Raw genomic sequence first — 26,556 nt, forward strand, 5'->3', positions numbered from 1 at the left:
ATATTTTTATTGATTTCATAGAGGAAGGGAGAGGGACAGATAGAAAGATCAATGATGAGAGAGCATCATTGATTGGCTACCTCCTGCATGCCCCAGACTGGGGATCGAGCCCACAACCTGGGCATGTGCCCTGACCAGGAATCAAACTATGATTTCCCAGTTTGTAAGTCGATGCTCAGCCACTGAGCCATGCTGGCCAGGCGAGCCCATGCTTTTATTTGAAGCCTTCCTTCCGACTAAAATGAAACTCCGAAGGCTTTCCCTTTAATTAGTGTGAACACCTGCTAAATCCCCCCTTAGCCAGCCTCTGACAAAAATACTTTAGTCCAGTTGGGTTGAGGTTCCCTGGAGTTCCTTGTCCAGCTCTGAAAGGAACAGAACAGTAATACATCCCAGAGCCAACCCTTAACATCCTCCGTGAAACATGGGACTCAACTCCCCCTACATTTGTGCTGTTTGAAAGAACATGGTGTGACATGGCATGTTGTTCCTGGGTAATTCTGCAGGCCAGTCTTGAAATGAATGCTTATAGGAACTTGTCAAGATGAGCCTAGTATTAGGCGACAAAGGTCGGTTGGGGGTCGTTTGAATAAAGGCATTTGCTTGGGATTGTTCTGAATAATGGCACTCTTAAGTGAAAAATCAAAATAGCAAACACCAATGCCCGCCGACAGCTCATGGTGCCATTAACCTTTCATGTGAAGTCATTTGGAGAGAGATGAATTATATTTCCTGGGTGGATTCTTTTTTTTTCAAAGGTGGGTGGCACCAGGGCCCTATTTTTATTAAAAAGGCTTGAGCGGTACAATGAAACGGCTGTGTTTGCCATCAGGTCTTTCTAGTCCTTGACAAGGCATGAATAGTCGGAGGCAGTAGCCCCGCGTCACTGCTGTGCACTTTGCTGGAGGTGCTTGGCAATATTTGGGCAAGTTTGCCACTATCCTGTGTCTTCATTTCCTTAAATATGATTTTACGCCTCGTGGCGTGATAGAATTTCCTTAAATGCTGGCAGATTGCTTTTATGTTCAGATGTGCAGAGGGAAGGTAATCCAATTGATTAATTATGCATTGCAGTTAATATTCACTGAAAGCTGTCAAGTGATTAGCTGTAGGAGGTGTGTGAGAGCAGGACCATTAAAACAGCAGCAGTTGTTGCTATAGATGGGGCTCATTGCTGTGATGCCCATAATCGTTTAAAGACATGCACAGGTGTAATGCTAAAGCCATTTTAATGAAAATTGGGTTCTGGGTGGCAGAGTTGTTTATATTCCCCCTTCCTTGGAGAGTGAGGTTAGCATGCAATGCTTCCAAAAGATTGGGTTCCATGTACTAGGTATAGAGATCATGTTTCATAAGAGGAAGAATGACTCCATCTGTCTTCAAATCCTAAGTTTCCTTGCTGGCTGTCATGAGAAAAACACGCAGATCTCTGGGGCTCAGCTTTTCTCCCTGTAAAATGGAGAAATACTGTGGCTGTGCAGAGTCCTCTTTATCCCACTCACTTCCTCAGGAGGATTTCGATTTCTAAGGGTTAGAAAAGGAGCAAATGACGGGAAGCTGGTAGTTTTTCAGCCTCTGCTCTAAGCTCATACGCGGTGCTGTTTGTGTGCATGAAACCGAAGCTCACTGACGCTAGCTCAGGTAAAGGAGGGCAGAGTGCACAGCAGATACATTCCCAAACAGGTGCTGGAAGACAGCCAGGCTCCAGGGGAGATGCAGCAGGAAAATGACAGAAACCGAAGCTGTGGTTTCCAGTCCTCAGGCATTGTCTGGCTTCCTTCACCTTTGCTTCGGTCTTCTCAGCTTTTTCCACTAGGCATGGCCCCCAGCATACCTATGAGGTCTAGAGCTCCCCAGTGACTATCTGTAGATTCTAAGATTCATATGCATTCATTTAACAAGTATTAATGTGTACCTATTATGTGAATGAAAGAACAAAACACTTTCAAATATTGAGAATTAATAACATAAAATAAAGTGGTGGGATAGAGAGTGATAGAGATGGAAGATATTGTGCCATTCAAAAAAAAGTGGTCAAAGCAGCATTTGAATAGACTTGAATGATGAACTAGCAATGTAGAGATCTAGAAAAGACAATTCCAGGAAAAGGGATCAGCATGTGTGAAGGCCCGGAGTCAGGAATGAAAGTGACGGGTTGAAGGAACAGCAAGAAGTCATAGTGGCTGGAGCATAATGAATGAGGGCGAGTGGTGGGAGATGAGGTCTGAAAGCTGAGGAGTGGGCACCTCACTGAGGGACTTGGAGTGTGGTCAGGAGTTTGGGCATTTTCCAAGTGAAATGAAAAGCTATTGGCAGAATCTTACGTTGGAGAGTTATACAGCCTGGTTCACATTTTTAAAAGATCATTCTGACGGCTGTGTTAAAAATAGAAAAAGTAAAGAGGCAAGAGTGGAAGCCAGGAGACCAGGTAGGTGACAACTGCAATGATCCCTGTGACTAAGGATGTTGGCTTTAGTCAGGGTGGTGGCAGTGGAGATGGTGAGAAGTGGCCATGAAGGCCTATGGCAGGATTTGTAGGCGAGTTGGATATGAGGTATTGAGAAAAAGGATAAATCAAGATTGATGACTAAGCTTTTTTCTAGAGGAACTACTTGCATGGAGATGACATTTGCTGACATGGGAAGACTGGGAAAGGAACATATTAAGTTTTTAGGCATATTATGTCTTGAGATGCCTACTAGACACCCCAAATGGAGATGTCAAAGAGCTATTGGATATTTGAATCTGGAGCATGGGAAAGGTTGGGACTGGCAGTTAGACTTTGGGAGCTAATTCTAACTAGGGCTTTAGCTAAAATCACCTAGCCAGATTGTGTTTATAGGGCAGAGAAGGAGGCCCAGAGTTAATCCCTGAGGCACTTCAATATCTGGAGGAGGGAAACCAGCAAAGAAGCTTGAGGAGGAAGTAAAATTCCAGAGATATTGAATTCAATTGAAATCTGGTCCACCAAGGTGTAGGCCTCCATCAAGTTTGCTAAGACCCCTGGCCCAGTCAGTAGTGGCCACAGTAAGTGGAATATGAAGCTTTCCATCCACTGAGTTTTGTGGGAGGGTTTCCTCAGATTTCAGGGAGGAAAGGACAGGGTAGGAATTCTAAAATCTGCTTAAAAGATACTTAAAATTTTGTTCATGGACTCTTAAGGATATTATTCCTCTCTCTTTTATCATGGCTTTCTTTTAGTATTTGTTTCATTTTTACAAACTTTTTAATAGTTCTATCTCACTTTCTATTTTCCAAAAGATCTTCAAGGTCTTTGGTATCACCAGTAAGTATCTGGATTTTTTCCCACCTTTCTGTCTTCTTTCCTTTCTTGGCCCTGCCTCATAAAAATTCCTTTCTATGTCTACATTCATGGACACAATCCAGTGTCCACAACTCCAAGTATTTTTTTACCCTGTGGAGGAACCATAGGATGGGGCCACCGTCACAGTCAACTCTTCCCCAGTCAGTGGTGAAATGTTCCTCTCAATCTCGTACACGTTCTGTCAGAATAAATCTTTCACCCAAGTAGTGCTAAGGCATCCCAGGAGTCTAGATGAACAGTTCCGCTCAGGGGAGAGACAGGGGGAAGGAGCAGAGAGCACTACTTAAGTTTGGGAATGCTGTGAACAGTTTTTAAGAGACCTGACATGATTTCAAGGTGGCCCTCTAAGGGGATGGGGTTTTGCGGAAGCTGGTTTAACATTGCTTTGCTCCATACCCTGTCCTCAGACTGAATCTTCCATCCTGGCCAGCTGGTTGCTATGTAGATGTGAGCTGTGGGTGGGCCACAGGCACAGCAGGATGAAAAGTGTACGTGACCCTTCAAATCCACCATCACCATTAGAGAAACAGCTCATGGTGTGTATCCTTGAAAAAGGAAGGAAAGCCATTCACTGTGTGTAATTACAGGTACCTGTTCACCAGTGTTAGAAGGGCATGATTAGAGATACAGAAAGTACTTATTCAATCTAGAAACCTCTTAGATGAATACAGGATTACTTTCTGTTGGTTCCCTTGATTCTTCTTGCTGTGAGAGGATGTATTCTCCCTGGCAAGTCAATTTGAGCTTCTATTTCTCACATATCAACTGTGAGTAATAGAGTTGACCTTTCGCACTCAGATTATTGGTTTTAATGTCCTTGAAATGTGGCAAATGCTACATGGCTGCTGAAATCTTATTCCATTTCTCTGCTCCCAGCCTCGAGGTCTCGTTTTCAGGGAGGCATTCTGTGAGGCCCAGCAGGGTGATGTTCTGGGAGGCAGGTGGTCCAGCACCTTCCTGGGCATGAGGCGGATTTTCCATCTGCAACCTCTGTGGTCACTCAGCTCAGCTTGGTGACTAACAGTAACTCACCAGTGTCCTCTTAGCAGAATGCGGTACTAAGATTGTGAAGACATTTCGAGAGTTGAGAAGGCCACTCAAATCTTTCCTAATTAACACTTTTCCTTTCCTTATTCCCTGTTGGTCTTTTTACTACTTAAGACTATTTTTAGAGTTTTAATGATAGCATACACAAAACTTGCATATTCTTCTATAATTTTTTTATAATGTAATAGTTTTACTTTTCTGTAGATAAATTTCATAAATTAGAATGACCATCACTTAATTACTAGTCTCTTCTTTGAGGGCATTTGCTGTGTTTACTTGTCCACTGTCCTGTCACTGAAGGGCCCCTTTCCTCTCTGTGGTGCTCTTTCCTTAGGACCAAGTGCCAGGGGCGGTATGATGGGCAGGGCTGCCACATAAAACACAGCGCGCACAGTTCAATTTGAATTTCAGAAAAGCCATGAGAAGTTTTTGGTGTAAGTACATCCAGGTATGATTTGGTACAACTTATACTAAAAAAAAAGTGTTCATTTTTACTTGAAATTCAAATTTAACTGGGTATTTGATTTGCTAAATCTGGCAACCCTAATTAGGAGACAAAATGTAGGAACATTTATAGCTGAAAATTCTACTCGTGATTTAAATAGGGAGGAGAAATTTTCAGAAGGGGGAAAGGGAACCCCAAGATGTTCTATAAGTAGTTATTTAGGTTCTTACACTTAATTTTTAGCAGATTTACATAATCACATAGTATTATGTAAGCATATGTTATATAAATATTCATAGACAAACAACGAAAAAATTTGGGGCCGTACAGACGTTGGTAACAACCTGGTTGCACTTTTCTTGACGTGGAACTCGCTGTTCGTTTCCTACTTGCTGTGTGTCCCCCTTCTTTCTTACTAGCAGAACCCTGCTTTGTTCAGGGCAGCCGTGGGCCCACTTACAAAGTCAATTTCTCAGGCTACCCTACAGCTTAAAGGTGGCCACGGGCCTCAGGGAGGTAAGAAGTCCTGGCGCAGGGTCTCCCTTCCCTCCCCCCTTTGCCTGGAGTGCAGCTGTGATGTGTACAGGAGCAGCAGCCATCTCATCACCTGGGGAAGAAAGCCGCACATAAGAAATGATAGGTTAGTAAAAGAAGACTGACAGCTGAATGTAACCATACCTCCTATACCCACTATTGATTTTTAAAACCACAGTATCTGAGCTTATTGCACATATTTTTACAAGCGTGTTCAAGTCCTTTGTAGAAAGAGGTAGGTACAAATCTACATACACATAAGTAATAAATATTCTGTGGAAGTCACTATGCCCACAGGAAGAGCTGAGGATTTCCTGAGGAACTGGTCTGACAGTTGCTGATACAAGTTCAGTCAGGGTTGAAGGCCATGAAGCCAAATTCCTGAGACACAGGGACCCGTGAGGATGGATGCTTTGGGGCACAAGCATTAAGATCGCAGAGGAAGAACATGGGACACACAGGAAGTTAGGTCAGATTATTAGGAGTTCCGAATCAGCTGTTACACCAAGGTCAGGAACTCCTGAGGTGAAAGTTAAAGACGGATTCACAGATTAGGACAGGAGTTTGGCCCCATAGGTGGAACTGCACCAGATAAGCAACCCACGGACACGGCCTGTGCTTCTGTGCCATTTCCTCCACCTGCTTTGTGCAACAGCGCATCCTCTGCCTCGGTACCCCCATAGTCCCAGGAGTCCTAAAACAGGGCGATGTCAGTGAGGTCTGAACCTCCTGTTACGCCTCTGGTGGTTGAAAGATTTTTTTCCCCTAGATTAGCTTCTCACTCTGCTTCTCCTCCGCTGTCTATGTACTCTGGTCCTGTGCTCCTTACAGCATGTTCATAGCCTCTGGCCTTGTCCATTCATTAAATGGTGCTGGCTGAGTCAACACAGTGGGTGGTAGGAACATTCCTGGAGGCTATGTCTACCCTGGGACAGCAGCAACAACTTAACTGTGCTACTTGGAGAGGACCACAGGCCTCAATAACATGCCCTGTGAAGCCCCAAGCTGAATGGATTCCAGCTCTACTTCCTCTTAGCCAGATCCCAAGAATGTCCAGGGCAACTCCAATGCCACCTAATGGGGGGAGAGGGCAGTTTTAACCAATTGCTGTTGAAATAGCTTATTTATGCAAAATTAAACAAACAAATGACCCTGTAGGCACATATTAGGGCCCCTCCTAGAGTTTTAGAAAGGCCTGTGTGCCCTCAGAAAGGGCCTTGAAGCTTAAGCTTCTTAAAGGGTATGGTAAACCCACCTCTTGCATTCCTACGCACACCCTTTGCACTGCTGCCAGACAACTTGAGAGCAATAGTGTGTTTTAAATAAATAATGTTTGTTTGGGTAATCCATATTGCTGTTAAAAACAAAAAAGGTAAAAACAAAGAAAAACATGTAATCCGACTGTTGGGGATTTTGGTATGTTTCTTCAGATGTTCTTTTTACACACACACACACACACACAAACACACACACGCACACACACACACACAAACACACACACACACACACACAACTTATATTTCCTCAGTAGAAATGGCCTTCAGGGGAAAACTTCAAAGTGTCATTTTAGAGATTAAATATATGGTGCTTCCTTCTATATTATTAAATATTATTATACAAGGGTGACTTTTAAAAATAACTATAATATTTTTAAATTCCCTGTTATTGAACATTTAGGTTATTTTAATATGTTTTATGTTATAAATAAGGTGGTGGTAAACATCTTTCTACATATAACTCTGTGCATTTTTTTTACTATGCACGTAATTAATTTGTAGGATGAATTCGTAGAAGTGAAATTACTGAGTCACAAGATATGAAAAATTTAAAGGATTTTATACATACAAATAAGTTGCTCTTTAGAAGGTCTGTATGAATTTATACTTTTGAAAGAAATGCCTGAGAATGTTTTTCTAAACCCTTGCCAGAAGCATGTACTGTTATTTCAAAAAATCTTTAAAACAATATCCCTTCGTTTTAATGTTTATTTCTCTGGTTATTATGATGCTAAACATTTCTTATATACATTGGCTTTGTGTGTCTTCTGTAAATTGTCAGTTCATGTCCTGAGGCAAGAGTTTTTAATTAGATAACTTTTAATTAAGGCAATACCTTTCCTAAATGCATAAAGCTCATTACTATTATTATTATTATTTATTTTGCATTTTTCTATCTGCTCTTTCTCTGGCTTTTCTTCTTCCTCTCTCTAAATAAAGGACTGCTCCAGGAGCTGCCCTTGACCCCTATTTTATTTTTATGTGTTAGACTGAGCCATATGAACTACAGTTTTTAGAAGGTTGAACATGATCAAATACTAGCAATTTTATGTGGTTAAACCTTTGATATATTTCTTTTGACAAACTGATTTAATCTACCTCTCTCTGTCCATCCATCCTTCATGTGTTCATCCAGCCATCCCATACATATCATTAACCAATGGCACATGTTACCCTCTAAGACTGACTCCCTGTCTTCAGCTCTGACTTCTCTTCCTAGTTCTGGTTTCAGTATTTCATGAACTGGCAAATCAGGTACATTCTGGCTTCATATCTTCTGTTCCTACTATATATGTGTGTCTTAGTATGTTTGGGCTGCTATAGCAAAAATACAGTAAACTGGATGACTTGTAGACAGCAAACATTTTGTGGAAAACAGTTCTGGAAGCTGGAAGTCCAAGATCATGGCGCCAGCAGGTTCAGTGTCTGATGAGGGCCTACTTCCTCATAGATGGTGCCTTCTCATTGTGTCCTCACATGGTGGAAGGGGAAGGCTGGCTCTCCCAGGTCTCTTATATGAACACTATTCCTGCTCATAGGCTCCACTCTCATACCCAAGAACCTCCCCAAGGCCTCACCTCCCAGTACTCACCTTGGGGGTTAAAATTTCACCCTCTGAATTTGGGGGGAACATAAACACTCACACCATAGAAATGTGTAATGTTTTCTCTCCTGAACTGTTTTCTTCCTTCTTTCACCGTCATCCTTCATTTCCTTAGATTCAAACCTTTTCCCTCTTTCAATTTAAATGTATTGCTTTTACTGATCACAGCCTTTCCCCCTCCCCCACTATCACCTCAGATAGAATTTCACCATTCCGATAGCTCTTTGTATGTACATCTTTTCTGAAACTTTTCTCTTCCTACCATCTTGTTATTTCTGTACTTTCTTTTATACTGAGATACCATTTACATATGGTAAATGCAAAATTCTTAGTTGTACAACTTGATGAATTTCTACATAGGCATATTCCTGTGCAACACTCAGATCGAGACATAGAACATTTCCATCACCCCAGAAATTTCCCTTATGCTTCTTCCCATTTAATAACCACTGCCAGACACCAAAGGTAATGACTGTTTTGATTTCTATCACCATAGATCAGTTTTCATATCCTTTAACTTTAAATAAATGCCATCATACAATATATACTCATTGTGTCTGGCTACTTTTGCTCAGCATAATGTTTTTGAGTTTTATCCATGCTATTGTGTCTATCAATAGTTTGTTTTTTTTTTAAGAACTGTGTAGAATTCCCTTGTATGAATATATAACATTTGTTTATATGTTCTTCTGTTGGTGGAAACTTGGGTCGTTTCCAGTTTTTCACAATTATGAATAAAAATGCTAAAACATTCTTGAGCAAATCCTTCTCTCTTGCATATATAACTAGAAATGGATTTCTGGGCCATAGGGTAGGCATATGTTTAATATTAATAGAAACCACCAAGCAGTTTTCCAAAGGGGTTATTCCATTTTACATTCTCACCAGAAATAGATGAGAGTTGATCTACATCCTCACCATCATCTGAGAGTATACATCTTTTTCATTCTGTTGTGTGTGTAGTGGTATCTCATTGTGATTTTAATGAGGCATGTGGTTTCAATTCCATGATGAATAATGATGTTGAGTACAATGTCATATGCTTATTGTCTATATCAGTGATTTTCAACCTTTTCATCTCATGGCACACATAAACTAATTACTAAAATTCTGCAGCACACCAACAAATATATTTTTTTGCTGCCATGACACAAAATAGTATCATTTTGATTCATTCTCTGTACAGCTATTGTTGTGTTGGTGGTTGCCATTGTTTTTATTTGGCAATCTAGAAAATAAGTCAATGCCCCTGACTAACTAGTCATGTATTGCATGTTTCAAAAATTCTTGCAGTGCCCCAGTGTGCCTGCTGTGGCACACACTGGTTGAATATCTCTGGTCTATTTGAATATCTTATCTCATAAGGTGCCTGCTCAAGTTTTTTGCCGATTGTCTTAATTACTGGAAGTTTAAGTTCTCAGGCTTTGTTTTTCTTTTTCAAATTTGTTTTGGCGATTTTGGGTCCTTTACATTTCCATATAAGTTTCAGAATAAGTTTGTCAATTTGAAAAACTTACACCTGGGATTTTGACTGGGACTTTGTTGAATCTATAGGTCAATTTGAGAGAACTGCCATCTTAGTAATCCATACATATGGTACGTCTCTCCATTTATTTAGGGTTTCTTTTATTATATCAGCAATGTGTTCAGTGTGGAGTTCTTGCACATCTTTTGTTAAATTTATTCCTATGCACCTGATATTTTGTGCTATTGTATATAGTATTTTTATTTTTATATTTTGTTTATTTTTTTAAAATATATTTTTTTTATTGATTTCAGAGAGGAACGGAGAGATAGAAACATCAATGATGAAAGAGAATCATTGATTGGCTGCCTCCTGCTTGCCCCCTACTGGGGATTGAGTCCGAACCTGGGCATGTGCCCTTGACCGGAATTGAACCTGGAACCCTCTGTCCACAAGCTGATGCTCTATCCACTGAGCCAAGCCAGCTAGGGCTATATGGTATTTTTAAAAATTTTGTTTCTGATTGTTGGTTTTAAGTTTATAGAAATACAACTGGTTTTTGTACACTGTTTGTATCTCGTGTTCCTTCTTAATTCATTTGCTTGTTTTAATTGTTTGTAAATAAGTTTCTTTGAATTTTCTAGATACATAGTCATCATCTGCTAATAAAGTTTTTTACTTCTTCCTTTCTAATATTTATCTCTTTTCCTGCCTTATGGCACAATTTCTGTACATTTCTTTCCTCCCCACCAGACTGTGAGTGACTTGAGGCCAAGTGACTTTGAGGTAAAGCCCTACCATGGTGCTTTAATCATGGGAGATGTGAATTTTGGCTGACTGGATGATAGGAAAAATAAGGAAATTAAAGCTGTAATCTCCTATTCTGAATGATGGGTGGACCATTATCAGGAAAAAGGATGCCGGTGAAGACGCACTTTGTGAGTTGGTACATAATGATTTGCAAGCGTTGCTCCAGGTGCCTTGGGGACTCTCGGGGTCATTCTGCCTGGTTTGTGGGTCCCAGTTCCTGCACGCCTCTCTGATGTTGTATTAGCGTTCATTGTGTTCTATTTTCATAAGACGCTTGCTAAGCATTTGAGACTTCCAAACTAGCAGTGATTGCTTCTCCCCAGGATAACACGGAGCAGATGGATCCCTGGGCCTCACTGCCTTCAGTCCCAATTCCCCAAGCTGCTGTTGGTATAGAAAAAAAAAAATCTGCATTTTCAATATCACTGGAGTGAGGCCTGGGAAATGTTCAGTTTCGAGCCTTTAAATTCCAGCGGACAGTGCTATTTTTAGATTTCTAGTATGCACTAGGATTTCCTGAGTGAGACTGTATTCAGCAATGAGGATGAGGGCTCACGTGAGTGGTCTTTTCCCAGTAAGCAGCTGCTCCTGCCTGTCCTGAAGATTCCTGGGACCGAGAGCAGAGATGATGCCCAGGGCAGGAGGAAAGCACTGATGGAACTTTGATGCCATTTTTGCATCTTAGTTGCAGCGGTCATTTCTCCTTCAAAGATTCCGCTGTCCATGGGGCTGGAAGAGGAGGTTTCTTCCACTGCTTGATGAGTGTATCTCTGAGGAGGTAACGCCATTGTTTCTGCATTTCTCTGCAAGCTGCAGAAATGCTGTTAGTTGTTTACACAGTAGATGGGTAAAGTATTTAAGGCAGTTGTGACTCAAGGCCACAGGGACTGCTCTTTGGGTTTCTCCCACTCTTTGGTTGACATTTTTTTTCCTATTAAATTAGGCTCACACATGGATAAAGAACTAGCATATCAATGAGATAATTATGTTTTTTTTGTGATTGGATAAATATGGGTCACCTTGAAAAAAATAAAAGTGACAGGAGTAATAGAAAAGAGAAAACAAAAATTCATGTCCTTGTAAGTTTAGATTAAATAATATAAATGCAGGATGATTACTTTCTTTCAAATGCCTGAATTTTTCCACTATTTCATATAATTGGTCCTCTTAAGCCAGTGGTTCTCAATCTTCTGGCCCTTTAAATACAGTTTCTCATGTTATGACCCAACCATAACATTATTTGCGTTGCTACTTCATAACTGTAATGTTGCTACTGTTATGAATCGTCATGTAAATATCTGATATGCAGGATGGTCTTAGGCAACCCCTGTGAAAGGGTCGTTCGACCGCCAAAGAGGTCGCGACCCACAGGTTGAGAACCGCTGTTTAAGCATTTACAAATTGACATTAGAACAGGGTTCTCTAAGTATTTTTGTAACCATTATTAATAGAACACTTCTCTTTGCCCCAAGCAACTGGTACCTTGCCCAGCCACCTGAATTCCTACCACCTACAAATAATTACTCTTTGTAATCATTTGTTATAAAATAATTATAATTGTTTTCCAACATTTTTTTTATGCTATAGCTGCCATATGTAAATCTACTTCCGTCTCTTAACAAACTGTGACATGGGTATATTTCCATGTCAAGAATATATAGCTGCATTATTTTAATGGCTACTTGCAATGGCATCCTTATGCACAAATCTTGTGTTATTTGATTCATTCCTTAGGGTAAATTTCTAGGAGTGGGATTTTACAACTCAAACCATGCATATTTTATCTTTTGACTCATTTTGCCAAACTTCCTTGCAGAAATTCTGAATGATACTTATATGCTCATCAACATTAAATTGAGGGTGTTTACCTGCACCATTGCCAACACCATTTATTGTGAATCTTGACTTGCTTATATTATTGAATTTTTGTATATTTGTCTCTTCATGGGCATTGTAAGCTAAATCACTTAGGATCCAGTCAGAAAACCCCACACCATACTAGGTATTTCAAACAGAGATTTCATTCAGGGAATTGGTTTTACACATGTTGGGAATCTAAAAGAGCAAGACGAAATGCCGAGTCACCCACAGGTGCTAACTGCAAAAAGCAGCAGCGAGGAGGTAGAATAAGGAGAACCTAGGAGCTCAGGGTGGGCTGGACCTGAGGGGAGGTGCAGCCGGCTGGTGAAGCAGTGCAGCAGTTGGCATTTTGATGGCTCAGAGGGTGGCACATCCAAGGAGGCATGGTGTGGCTGGTGTGGGGAGTGTACAGAGAAGCTGGGACTGAAGCTGGTGTGATGCTGAGAGAAACTGGAAACTGGAAGTCCCTTCTCTCTCTCACCTTCCATTCTCTCTCTAGTCTAGTGCCTTGTGTTGCAGAGCCTTCTGGGAAGTCAGCTGACAGGGGAGTAGGTGATACCCTTTTTGCAGTTCCTGCTTCGGCCCCACAGAGCAGAGGAGAGAATGCTGGGCTTGGAGCTAAGCGGGAATAGGTACATAACCAATTGTGCTCATCTGCTTGAGCTGCCATATAAAGTACCATGAACGGGTGGCTTCAAATTCCTGAAATTTACTATCTCATAGTTCTGGAGCCTAGAAGTCAGAGATTAAGGTGTTATTCTTTCTGTAGGGACACTAGTCATATTGAATTAGGGGCCCACCCTACTCTAGTGTGAACTCATTTAAATTTAACTAGTTAATCTGCAATGACTCTATTTCTAAATAAGGACACAGTCTGAGGAACTGGGCATTAGGCTTTAATACATGAAATTTTGGGGCACACAATTCAACTCAAAATACCAGTATAGAAACTTCTTTAGAACAGGGTCCTTGCAGCCCTAAAATGCTATACAACTTCTTTGCATTCCTCTAGCTCTGGGTACAAAGAATGTGCTTAATAACCTATAATAATAAAAGTGTAATATGCTAATTAGACAGGCCGGCCAAACAGTGGAATGACCATCCGGACAACCTTCTGGACAAAGTCGGGGCTACGAGGGCCGCGGCAGTTGCCTTGGTTGCAAGGGCCCAGCCTCTTGCACGAATTTCGTGCATCGGGCCTCTAGTTGTTAAATAAATGAATAAACACTAAATTAAATGACACACATTCATTTTCAGGCTCTTAAGTCTAAAGTCATCATACATTTTATTTTATTTTTTTAAATATATTTTTACTGATTTCAGAGAGGAAAGGAGAGGGAGGGAAAGATAGAAACCTCAATGATGAGAGGGAGTCATTGATAGGCTGCCTCCTGCACCCCCCCCACACACTGGGGATCGAACCTGCAACCCCGGGCATGTGCCCTGACCGGGAATTGACCCTGAAACCTTTTGATGTACAGGACAATGCTCCAACCAACTGAGCCACCCAGCCAGGGTGTGAATGTTTTCATTTAATATAGATCTGTTCCTCTTGCACAAATGACTCCGGGTGCAACGTCCCTGTTGCTTTTTCAGAGAACAAAAACTGGGCGGAAGGTTCCATTTCAGACATGCCCCACCGTCAGACCGTGACCCGTGGGCACCTGCCCGCCTCGCTGCTGACTTACCTCTCCTCCCTAACTGCCAGCCGTGAAAGGAAATGGTTTTCCCAAGTTGTATTCTTTTAAAACGAGATCACATGGTAATGAAATAGCTATCTGTGTAATTAATGGCTGCCTCCCAGGCCATGCCTCAAACCTCATTGAGGCAGAACTGTCTTGTTTGTGGTGTGCCCTCCAGTCCCAGCACCAGGCCACTCGCAGAATAGTGGCTCAGTGAAGATTCTGGAGCTGGCTACTCCACACACCTCTAATTAACTGCAAGGTGGTAGTGGAGATACAAACCTCTCACCCTGGGCAAGGAGCTGAAACTGGTCTTCATAGCAAAGGGCTAAGGTCCTAGGCGATATAAACCTCATTTTAGGAAAGGTCAGTGAGGAGGGAGTTGCCTTCTTGGGACAAGAATTCTTTCTGGCTTAATGCCCTCGTGATAATTCCGGAACACATGACCCGTGATGTTTCTTTTTGGACTTTCCTGGGCTGCCTGCATTTTGATCATTTCAGTCCCTTACTGGCCTCCTCATCAGGGGATAAGGGGTGTTGGGTCCAGGAAGGAGAAACTAATAGTTCTAAAGAATCCTGCTGGGTTTTCTGAAGACTTATTTGTCTTCCTGTGAATAATTGAGAGTCAGGTGTATTTATAAAATGATATATAGTTATAAAGTTATTAAAAACTGTCAGTAACTCCCCCCCCCCCCCCAACCTGTCTACTTAGAAATGTGGCAGGGTGGGAATGTTCTGGATTTTTCTTTTTGAGGGAGGGCACTGGCAATCTTTATAATATTGGTGCTTCCATAGATAACCCCTATAGCCCAGGGGGAGTTTAAAATTGGGGACAAGGTCAGGGAGGGAGGAGGCAGGAGACAGGAGCAAAAAGCTGAGTTCCAAAAGGCTCAGTGCCCTTGCCCTCCGTGTTTTCCATTTGATGCCTCTCGAGGCCTCCACTTTACATGCATTTGAAAATGGAGGAATAACCTCCCCAAGATCTAGAGTCAGCCCTCCTTAGGTTCCTGCCAGGAGCTGGGGCCGGGGCCTGAGTGGGCCCTGGAGCTGTTCACATCCTCAGCCGCCCCCTATCACTTTGTCCCTGGCCCACCTGTCCCAAGGTAACAGGCAGCCTGCAGATGGGGCCTGCCTGTGGGGCAGTGGGAATACATGGACGGACATGAAAAAAATGCCTTGCTGATTCCCATCAGGACAATGTAACGTGACTTTTCAGGTTAGCAGATTGAAATCTGTTGCAGCCACACCGAGTTACTATTTTGGGCCTGGAGAACATCTCTCCAGCTGTTTCTTTCTTCTTTTCTCCACTCTCCCTTCAGACTTCAAACCCCCTTCTGCTTTTTAGCTTTCTCATTTTCCCAGCGCTGTGGATGTGGACAGCGGTTAGCTGGCTGAGGCATATATGTGTGTCCTTCCTCACTCCCCCCCCCCCCCCCCCCAACATACACGTTGTATTTGGCTTGAGCATCTGTGCAGGTGTTTGGCCATTTATTGGGATGGGACAGCTGGGATAAAACTCAAAGGTTGTTGAATTGCATTTCATGAACAATGCAGTAAGGCTCTTTCTGGTATTTCAAATAAGGGATAAAGAAATAAAATACTTGGCTGTACCGAAAGGATTCCGGGCTGTGTTGGGCCGGACCGGGTGGCCGACCCAGAGGGCACAGCTGACTCCTCCCCGGACACCGACACCACCATCAAGCTCGACCCTGATGGACCCTTTGATGCAGCCCTTCAACTTGCTGACGCTTTGGGAAGCCCGTCGCCAATGACACCGCCTGCTAGCCAGATCAACAAGGACAACCAAACCGCCGACTTGAGGACAGCTGAAATCCCTTGACTGAAGAGGCCAGCAACCTTCTACAGGAACAAGGCTCCTTGTGCACTCCATCCACTATGTTTATAGCTATGCTCGCTATCATTGCTTGTCAGTCTTCTTCTGAGTCTTAACCCAATCTGAGAGGTGGCCACTGATTTGCATGCGCTATCATTTAAAAAATAAAAAAGGGGGAATTTGCCGGAAGCCAGTCCATCCTTGCTGCTTGACACAGTCGCTGCAGGGAAGAAACATCTGCACAGCATATGTTTCAAGGGACCTGGTGTATATGGCATACTGTTCTTATCATGTTTGCTCCCCTTCTTGGCGCTATGTGTTTTAACCAAGGTCACCTCTCCGAGAAAGGTTGTTTCCCCAGGTAGGGATTTTTCCCTGAAGTTAGGGAGGGAATAAAACCTCTTAACTAAGTGCCAGGTGGATAGTTAATCACTTTAACTACAAACAATCACGCTTAAGCTACATAATCTTTACTCCCTGGAATGGAGATAAGAAATGCCCTAACCTTTGGAATAGAATTAATAGGATTAAAATCAACTGGTATAAATACAGATGTGACAAGACAATAAACACAGAACCTGCCTGGAGATCCTGTCTAGAACCTGGCTAGATAACCTGGCTAGGCTGCTGATCAACTGAAGGCTGTCTCCGTGTCATTCCTTCATTCTTCGCCGACTCCATCCACACCTTTGGGAACCCCTGGACCTGCTTGGGGACCTGCTGGGGTTGGACCCCAACACTTTGGTTTTGGATTTGATGGCAACTACCAAAAGGAAATAGGATCATGGCAGCAGATGATGAAAATGGTGATGGAACAAGTTTATTTGATGTCTTCTCGGCTTCTCCTCTTAAAAATAATGTTGAAGTTTCTCTGGACATATATGCTGGGTTGGACAGTGCTGTTTCTGATAGTTCTTCCAAGTCTTGTGAACCATCTAGAAATTGTTTGGATTTGTATGAAGAAATTCTTACTGAAGAAGGAACTGCAAAGGAGGCAACATATAATGATTTGCAAATAAAATATGGAAAATGTCAGCTACAAATGAAAGAGCTGGTGAAAAAGTTTAAGGAAATACAGACACAGAATTTCAGCTTAAAAACTGAAAACCAGTCTCTTAAGAAGAATATTTCAGCACTTCTCAAAACTGCTAGAATGGAAATAAACCGCAAGGATGAAGAAGTTAGTCGCCTTCACCAAAGATTGTCTGAGTTTCCACATTTTCGAAGTAGTCGTAAAACTGCAAGGACATCAGATATAGTTAAAACAAAAGACTTTACATCCAGGCCTCCCCATTTGGATGATTGTGCAAAGACTGATCACAAGGTGAAATGTGCTATTTCTAAAGATGGACATCATAGCACTTCACTCCCAAACATCGAAAAGGAAGTAAAATCGCATTTGGAAAAAAAGAGTACTTTGCATTTGCCTCCATCTATTGAAAAACACTGCACCAATGGCATTTGGTCGTGTTCCCATTATCAGGTTGGTGAGAGTAGCTCAAGTGAGGATAATAGAAGAGGGAAGAAAGATAGTGGATATAGCCATTATAGTAGAGGAACTGATCGAATCCGAAAAGACTTAAACACTAGCTGTGGTGATGATGAACCAAGGAACTCAGAGGCCAATCCAAGGCTACAAGGACGTTCTGAGAAATATGGTAAAGGTGAATCAAAGGCTGAAAGCAAAAATTCAAATTTTAAAAATAACACAGATTTGGATTATAAAAATGAACGCTTTGGCTGTTTCCAGCAGAAAGAGACCTTTAGAGAGAGGTCACATACTCGAGCAGAATCCCAGAGCGATAGAAAACTAGAGAGGCAAAGTGAAAGATCACAAAATGTAAATAAAAAAGAACTTAAATCACAGGACAAAGAAGAAAGAAAAGTTGATCAAAAACCTAAATCAGTAGTAAAAGAACAAGATTATTGGCGAAGGTCTGAACGAGTATCATCTCTTCCTCATTCTAAGAATGAAATAAAATCTCATAATTCAAGTAAATACCATCTAGAAGAGAGAAGAGACAGGGAAGATGGTAAAAGAGACCGGGGTGTAAGTAATCAGAGTTTTCAAGAAGGAAGATGTTCATCCTCCCTTTCAACCGGTAGAACTCACAAACACATGGACCCCAAGGAAGCTGATGCTGTGCACCAAAGGGGAAGTACACCTTTCGAAGCAGAAAGGCATAGAACGGAAGGTAAGAGGAAAAGAGAACAAGAAAGCAAAGAAGAAAGCAGGTATATGAGAAGTGCAAAAAGAACATATACAGGACATTTGTAGAAAATTAACAAAGAAACCAAACAAACCACTACTGATTTAAAGAGACAGAATGGACTGAAAAATGATAAAGGTGACGTCTCTAATAATGCTGTTTCTGAACGCACAGATAATACAGACCTTGCAGTGAAAGCTGAGAGTGGTCCAAATGAAACAAAAAACCAAGACTTGAAGTTGAGTTTTATGGAAAAATTGAACTTAACTCTTTCTCCTGCTAAAAAGCAGCCTATTCCTCAGAATAATCAGCATAAAATAACCGATACTCCCAAATCCAGCGGCATATGTGATTTAGAGTCCTTGGTACAGGATAAAACAGTGATATGTTTCCTCTGTGAGTGAACATATCACAGAGAAAACCAAATCAAAGTTATTGGAACCAGAAGATGCTCTAGCAACAGCATCATCCGAACCCAGGACCAGTATTCTGGAAAGGAAAACAGAAGAAGAAAATAGTTTGTTAATGAAATCTGATGAGAATACTATGCAGTGTGACTTGCCCATTTGTGGTACAGAGACCTCTTCTTCAGTACCTGTGGAAATGGAACAAGCAGAATCTTTGTTTCCTTCAGCAACAGAAATGGAACACAAACCATTAATGGTGCAAGGACAGCAGTACCTGGGGCACTGGACATACTACAAACAAATGTTTCTCAAAACTTTGGCTTGGAATTGGATACCAAAAGAAATGACAGTTTAAATTTGTGTAGTATTTCTGAAGTTACGGAAATGAAGGAGGCTTTTTCAACAAAAGTTGCCAAATCCGATGAAAGCATTTTGATGTAGCTTTTCCTTTCATTTGGTCAGCTACGCTCCTAGTGACAGAGTGCCGTTGCTGCTCCTGTTGTAGTCCCCGACTTCAGCCTTGATTTGTGAAAAGCCTTTTCTCAAAATCATCGTTGTCATCATCACCGCGTAGGAGAGTGTATATATCTTTTTCCTTTTGTCTACTTTTAGACATAACATTGAGAAATAATAAATATTTTCATGTCATCCAAAAAAGCAGTTGTTCCAAGAGTAACTTCAGCTGTGGCTTACTGTTACATTTCATTAAGTGTCTTTCAGGGGCCGTGGCTAAGAGCTGTAATTAATGGGTAGAAGGTTGGGTGGGTACCTGAGGAATTCAGGATATAATATGTTTGAAATTCACAGAGTAGCTGTTTTTTTTTCCTCCACTGTTTCTCCAGTCCTTTTGGAGCAGGTGCCTGAGGGAACGGGAGAGAACCGTGCGTGTCCTTCCTAAGCCAGTCTCAGCACCTGCTCTCTCGGGTATGTGGGGGATCAGGGCAGGATCTCTACCCTCCAGGCACTGCGGGGGCTTGGCCTGGCATACTCTTGTCCCGTGAGAGATGATGCAATGCTGTGGCTCTGAGCAGGGACTCTGGGCCACCTGCCTGGGTTAGCATCCCCACTCTGCCACCTGCTACCTGGGTGACCTTGGGCCAGTGAGCAACGTGATACTGTTTCCTGGCTTATGAAATTGGGATGATGACAGTAACTACTCTGGGGCTGCTATGGAGATTGAATATTAACACCTGAGGATTCTTAGAACAGTGCCTAGCACACAGTAGGTGCCATATCAGTGTTTGCTATTATTACCGTGATGATGATGATGATGATGATGATGTTCCAGAAGTGACTGTATTGTATATCCTTGGATTGACTGAGCCATCGATTCAATTGCCCAGCACAATGAGCAGGTTCACTGAGCAGGCACTGCATGTAACTACTGTGCTTCACCCTGAGCTTTTAGAGATGAATATGATTTAGTCCAGCGATTCTCAACCTGTGGGTCGCTACCCCTTTGGGGGCCGAACGACCCTTTCACAGGGGTCGCCTAAGACCATCGGAAAACACATATATAATTACATATTGTTTTTGTGATTAATCACTATGCTTTAATGATGTTCAATGTGTAACAATGAAAATATATCCTTCATATCAGATATTTTCATTACGATTCATAACAGTAGCAAAATTACAGTTATGAAGTAGCAACGAAAATAATTTTATGGTTGGGGGTCACCACAACATGAGGAACTGTATTAAAGGGTCGCGGCATTAGAAAAGTTGAGAACCACTGATTTAGTCCCTGTCCCCAAGGTGCTCTGTCTGTGGAATGCTGTTTGTTTTTGATTTGTATCAGTTGTAGAAGTAGGAAAGGTTCAACAAATGTGCCAGGAAAGGGGGTGGGGGCAGGCAGTGTTCATACGAAGACTGAAAAAATATAGAGTGTTCTTGATACTTGGACTACTTGAGCTTGGTTGTGCCATGGAGGTGTAAGGAGCCATCGCTGGTTCTCCCCCAGCCCTCATCGTCCCAGTCTCGGCTGTGTGAGGGGTCTGGGATGGGTTAGAGAAACATAAACCTGTCTTGCCCCAGACCCTGACAGCATGGGGGAGTGACCTTTATCAGTGCTCTGGCCTCTTGGTGGGGGTTCCCAGAGCTCTGAGGCCAGAGGACGGGAGAGGAAGGGTTAACTCCAGGCTGCAGCAGCTGAGTGTACAGCATAAACAGCATTTGGGGATGAGATCACTTCTGTTTTGGGAATCTAAACGCAAACACAGTTGCATTCATTCGTGTAGTCATTGCCTTGTTTGAGATTGTTTATGTTTAGAAATTCATGTTGGAATATCTATCAGTTGGTGTACAGAAACCAACTCTGGCTACTTAGACCGAAAAGAATCCATTGCAAGGCCATGGGCAGCTCCCAGAAGTGAAGGAAAAGTGTGAATTCTATGTAACGTGACCCCAGAAAGGAAACTGGACATTTCCGGGATTCTAAATACTAGGGAACTCAGGGATAGTCTTTTCGGGACTAACAGCAGGATGAATTGCAACAGTCATTTTCCATCCTGACATCCTTCCCCTGGAGATTCAAATTCCTGGAAGAATGAGCGGGCTGGGTCATTCTGCCAGAAGGCTCGCTGAGGCCGCAGCAGCTGGGGAGGGTCCCAGTGGCTGCTGGCAGGGCAGACACTGACAGACCCTCACGCCTGACAACGAAATGCTGTGTTTCTCAGGTCTCTTTCTCCCTCATCTTTCTGGTCTATTTCGTTTTAGATAGTCTATCAGGAGTACTTTTGAGCTTTTAGAGCCTGGCTTGGGATTGTAGTGGATGTGTTAGTAACCGTGAATGAGCAATAAGGAGGCAGCAGATGGAGGTGTGGATCCCAGAACATGGGGCTGCACTCAAGAGTGGCTTCATGATCCAGATGGTCAGGAGGCCACACCATGGAGCGAGTGGGCTAGCTCAGCGTTTCTCAGTCTGAGGTCTGTGTTTCTCTGGGGGGTTCTCGATGAGAAGTGCAAAGATTTGAAGCTTCCTTTAAATAATGTTCTTAAAAATATGTCCCTTTATGTTCCTATTCTGGATCATCGGAAAATCCATAAATACGTAATTCCCCAGCACAGTTCTCTCTTCATTCATTTTGGTGCATTTGGATTTTTTTTTTGAAGCATTGGTACTGAGTAGAAATTAATTAATTGTCATGGTCTAATGAGCAAAGAATAGAAGCAGGCTTGGAATAAAAATAATGCATTTGCATCAAGTGCAGACTAATGATCCCAGAGATTGCAGAAACAGAAAAACTGTTTTAGAAAGGTGGGGCTCCCATAGCACGTAGCACCCCAGGCATGATGAATGCAGGGGAAACTGGGCCATCGCAGTCAGCACCACACTCAGACTGAAAGCAACCAGTCCTGGCAGCAAAACGACATGGTCCTTTACCTGGCACTAATGATGTCTTGTTTTATTGGCTTTGCAGTTTTGTCTGAGTTTAATTTGGACATTTTTTTTTTACAGCGGTTATGAGACTACCAGCACCAGATGTCTATAAGTCATTTTGTATATCTATATATTTAAGTGAATTATAATAAAAATAACTCTGGCCAGCCCCAGAGGTACTTGAGGAATGTTTTTTGTGTGTTTTTTTTTTTTTGGCTTTAAAAGGAAACTACCTTATACAAGTTTTAGCAATGCTGGTCTCTGGGAGATACTCCCTCCCTCCCCACCGGCTTCCACAGGAGTACATTCCCCCCGTCCCCAGGGACGCTGGAGGTGGCCATGTGACTTGGCTTTTGCCAGTGGGATATTCACAGGTAAAAAAGCAGAGGCTTATAAAGAGCTTGCGGTTTGGCTTGGCCTCTTGTACTCCTCCCTTTCTCTGAGAGACCATGGCTCAGGTGCTGTTGGTCTAAAGAAGATGAGAGACACAGAGAGCTGTCCCGAACCCAGCTGAGCCCAGCCTAGATTGTCTGAATTCTAGCCAACCAACCGATGTGTGAACAAGAAGAAAAAAATTCTTTATGATGCTGAGATTCTGTGGTGGTTGGCCACACAGTATTACTGTGGCAATAACTGACTGGTAGGGTCTAGCACATTGATTATTAGTTAGCCACACACTGGAGTGTGTAAACATGGATTTTATTGAGCACTTACTACGTGCCAGTTATTTTCGTAGGTGTTGGGCTTACAGCAAACAACGAGACAGACCAAGTCTCAGCCCTTAGGGAGTATATGTATTCTAGTGGATGTTCAGTCATTTTTGCTTGACTGTTTATGTATCTGATGAATGCTTTGTTTTTTCCCCTTTTCCAAAAGGGCAAACTAACTTTGCTCTGACCTGTTGGAAAGGGATAGTTGTCTGGAGAGATGTGATCTTGTCTACATATGGATTTCATATTGAACAAAATGTTGGGGAATAACTTGACTACTGATGTTGCCATCGTTATCATCAAAACTGCCTTCATTAAGTCATTTACTTCTCTTGACTCATGTCTAGAAATTTCCAGAAAAGACTATAAAAAGAGGAAAAAATAAGAATATCATCACGTTGTCTAGCAATGTTGCTCTTGCTTGATTTTGCTTTATCCAGAGTTTTGACTGGGTTCCATAACTAAAAATAATCTCCCTGTGTACGTGAAATTTCACCAGTGTAAACGGCTGTGTGCGCTTATATTTATGCATGTCTGAAAATTCTGCCGGCTGTGGAGGCCCGTGGCGGCTGCTCTGGAATGAAAACAGCATCCTGGGAAAGGAATTTGAATGTAATGTTGAATACATTTAAAAATATTATTCAAATGCCTGAAAGGTTCAGTTTTATGAATTTAGGACCATGGGGAATCAGCGGCAAAAATTCACATTTCTTGTTTCGTGGAAAGCAGGGCTGGAAACACAGCTGTAAATATTCAATTCTCTAAGGCCGTTTCAGGTTGAATGCAAAGGAAGTAAGGCCTGCTTGGTCTGTAAGAGCAAGTAGCAGGCATTTTGAGAAGTAACTTACTGCACTTTGGAATACAGTGAAATTTGGACATTTTTGCTGTGATGCCCAGTTTCCCTTTTTCTAGGTTCCAACTATGTCATTGATCTAGGGTTGGTGAGGTAACCCTACTGACACAGCCACGGAGGACTTGGCTGTCCATCAGCGGCACGAAAGATCCTATCGTCCTCCGAGGGGATCCATGGGTAAGGGCAGTCGGTGGTTCTCAGAGAGTCTGGCTTCCCCACTGTCCATTCTGCAGATAGTTAGGTTTTGGCTAGACTTGACCACCCCCTCCCCCCTATAATTGTGAGGATGATGTTCCTTGTTTATTCTCAGAACCTCTGCGTTATCTCACTGAGTTTCCTTTTTGGGGATGTGAGGAGGGGAGCGGATTGAAAGCGTGTGGGTGTGATGAGGGGGAGGAGTTTCTGGATCATCTTGCTTTTGAAGGAGCACCATCAATAAATGGTGAGACATGTGGATGTGGAGAGGTGGATAACGTTGCTTTGATTCCAGATGTAAAGAGTACTTCCCGCCCTAGCCGGTTTGGCTCAGTGGATAGAGCGTTGGCCTGCGGACCCAAAGTTCCCGGGTTTGATGCTGGTCAAGGGCATGTACCTTGGTTGCAGGCTCCTCCCCAGCCCAGGCCCTCGTCAGGGAGCATGCAGGAGGCAACCAATTGATGTGTTTCTCTCACTTTGATGTTTCTCTCTGTCTTTCCCTCTCTCTTCCACTCTCTCTAAAAATCAATGGAAAATATCCTCAGGTGAGGATTAAAAAAAAAAAAAAAAAAAGTACTTCCAGACCAGGCACAACTGGGAGGGGATTTTTAGGGATATTTTGGGAAAGTTTTATTTCTAAGTAAGGAAGTTAATGGTTTTCTTTCTGATTGAGACCAAAGTCCTCAGCACACAGGTGCCCAATTGCAGTGTGACCTTGTTGGACCGGCTTTCAACGCTGTGGACGTCCCAGCTCCCGGCAGCCCCTGCTTCCCAGGGCCTGGGTGCTGGGACCGGCCTGTTGTGATGATCAGGCCCTAGGTTTCAGTTAAGGGAGGGGTGTCACCATGTCAGTCAGGGAGGATTAAGTGCTGAGGAAACTGAAGCTGAATTGAGGGTCTGGTTTCTTAAGAAAGACCTTTGTGCGCCTCGGGCGGGGGAGGAAGGAAATCATTGTTTACCTGGGGCCTGGGGCCTGGGCCCATGATGCTGGCCAGTGCCTGATCCCCGAAGTGAGGCCTCCTTAGACCGACTGTCCAGAGAAGCCAGAGGTGGTCAGAACCAGAGGCCTGGGTGTGTTCTCTGACCAGCATCTTCCATATTGCTGGGAACCTGCTAGAAATGCAACTGCATGGCCCTTCTCCAGACCTACTGAATTAGATGCTATGAGAGTATCTGATAAGTTGTTCTAACAAGCCCTCCAGTGGATCTAAGTTGGAGAACTGCAGCCCTAAAGAGAGCTAAAAGGCACCAGGCACCCAAATCTGTCACCCAGGGCTGCAGTGGCTTGGGGTGGGGGAGTCCAGGGCTCATCATGAAAAGGAGAATATTCTCTTCTCACCCAATAGGTAACCAATTTAGTAGGATGGTAACTTTATTTTTTTTTTTTAGTTTCTTTTTTTTTTAAATATTTTTTTATTGATTTCAGAGAGGAAGGGAGAGGGACAGAGAGATAGAAATATCAATAATGTGAGAAAATCATTGATCAGCTGCCTCCTGCACGCCCCGCACTGGGAATCAAGCCCGCAACCTGGGCCTGTGCCCTTGACCTGTTACATCTGCAAAGTCCCTTTGCCATGTGACGTAACATAGTCACATGTCCTGAGGATTAGAGAATCTTCAGGGGCCATTATTCTGCCTACCACGGTGACTGCATGGGTGCCTGAGAGTATGGAGCCTGTTGTAGAAATAATAATAAGGCCCAGTGTAGCCACACCATGGCCAAGTGTGAGGGAGAACGTGCTACTGGGAAATGGAGATGTGTGTATGGCCAAATGGAGCAGAGACACTTCCAGCAGAGGCCCAGATTTTAACAATGTTAGTGGCTGAGTTAATCACTTGACTGTTTTGGAAATGCAACTCCTCTGTTTTGCAGGGGATGAAATGGATGTTGGCCTCGGTGACAGGTGTAGTTGGGTAGAGAATTCTATTTCTTCTTTTTCCAGTTTTTCTTACTTTATCTTTTTCATTCACCGATTCAGAGATATATTGGGTAAGCTGCTGTGAATCACAGGAGTTTGGGTACAAGAGACTTGCTTTTCAATAAAAACTAGTATTGCGCTGCTGTAACAAAGCACTTTATACGCTCAGTGCCCGAGGGGTGCATCAGGACGGACACAGTGTTCCTTTACAGCGAAATAACAGCAAATCTTGCTCACCTTCCTTTCTAACAACATCGTGTGATCCGAGTCCTCCTTTTAGCTGCTTTTCCAGGTAAAGATGGCACATCATAAAAGTAGATCTTGCTGGCTGCTTTAAAGTCCCTAACACTGAAATCCCTTGGCTGGGAAATCATCTTCCTTTGTTCTAGAATGCATTTTCAAATGGCCGTCAGACAATTTATGGACTACTTATCATGAACAACAGTGGGCTTTAAATTGGCCCTAAACTACACATCCTTTTCTGATTCAATTTTCGCCAAATGTTTCATGCTGCAAACTACCTGAATGTAAGTGGGTTATCATTATTAAAAAGTCTTTTTCTCTTAGTACTTCACCGCTGGGAAGGGATGAGAGAGAAGATAGACAGTGACTGTTAGATGGATTTGAGAAATAAATGTAGGGGCCATGGAGTCAAAGGAAGTAATTTTAACCTAAACTGGGAAGAATACTACATCAGGGTATGGAGTTCAGGGTATGGAGAGACTTATGGAGACATAGGAGGAGAGCATGGGTGTGGGAGGCATCCTGGCTCGAACTCAAATCCTACCTCATGAACACAGGTGGAAATTTCAAATGAAACAGTTAATTTTTAGGAGTGGCTGGAGTTTGACAACTTGAGCAAGACATGTTTTTAACAGGAAAACCATAAAATATAGTCACGTATACAGAGATAACGTCTATTAAATATCTAATTGTGTATTCTTGTAAACCTTCTTCAGTATACTCACAGATGTTGAGGTCAGAAGTTGAGGGATTCT

The 26,556-nt window shown here is 42.7% G+C and overlaps 1 protein-coding gene and 1 pseudogene across 2 annotated transcripts in view; both read left to right on the forward strand.

Moving 5' to 3' along the window:
- The window catches only part of NCALD (neurocalcin delta), a 316,714-nt gene that overhangs the window by 42,597 nt on the left and 247,561 nt on the right, over positions 1-26,556 (forward strand). The gene's annotated exons all lie outside the window — the stretch shown is intronic.
- On the forward strand, positions 16,667-18,940 carry LOC138993029 (CASP8-associated protein 2 pseudogene; annotated as a pseudogene).

The sequence above is a fragment of the Myotis yumanensis genome, unplaced genomic scaffold (assembly GCF_028538775.1).
Source record: "Myotis yumanensis isolate MYYU_CA2020_CCGP unplaced genomic scaffold, mMyoYum1.0.hap1 SCAF_15, whole genome shotgun sequence".
In the NCBI taxonomy this organism is placed as follows: domain Eukaryota; kingdom Metazoa; phylum Chordata; class Mammalia; order Chiroptera; family Vespertilionidae; genus Myotis; species Myotis yumanensis.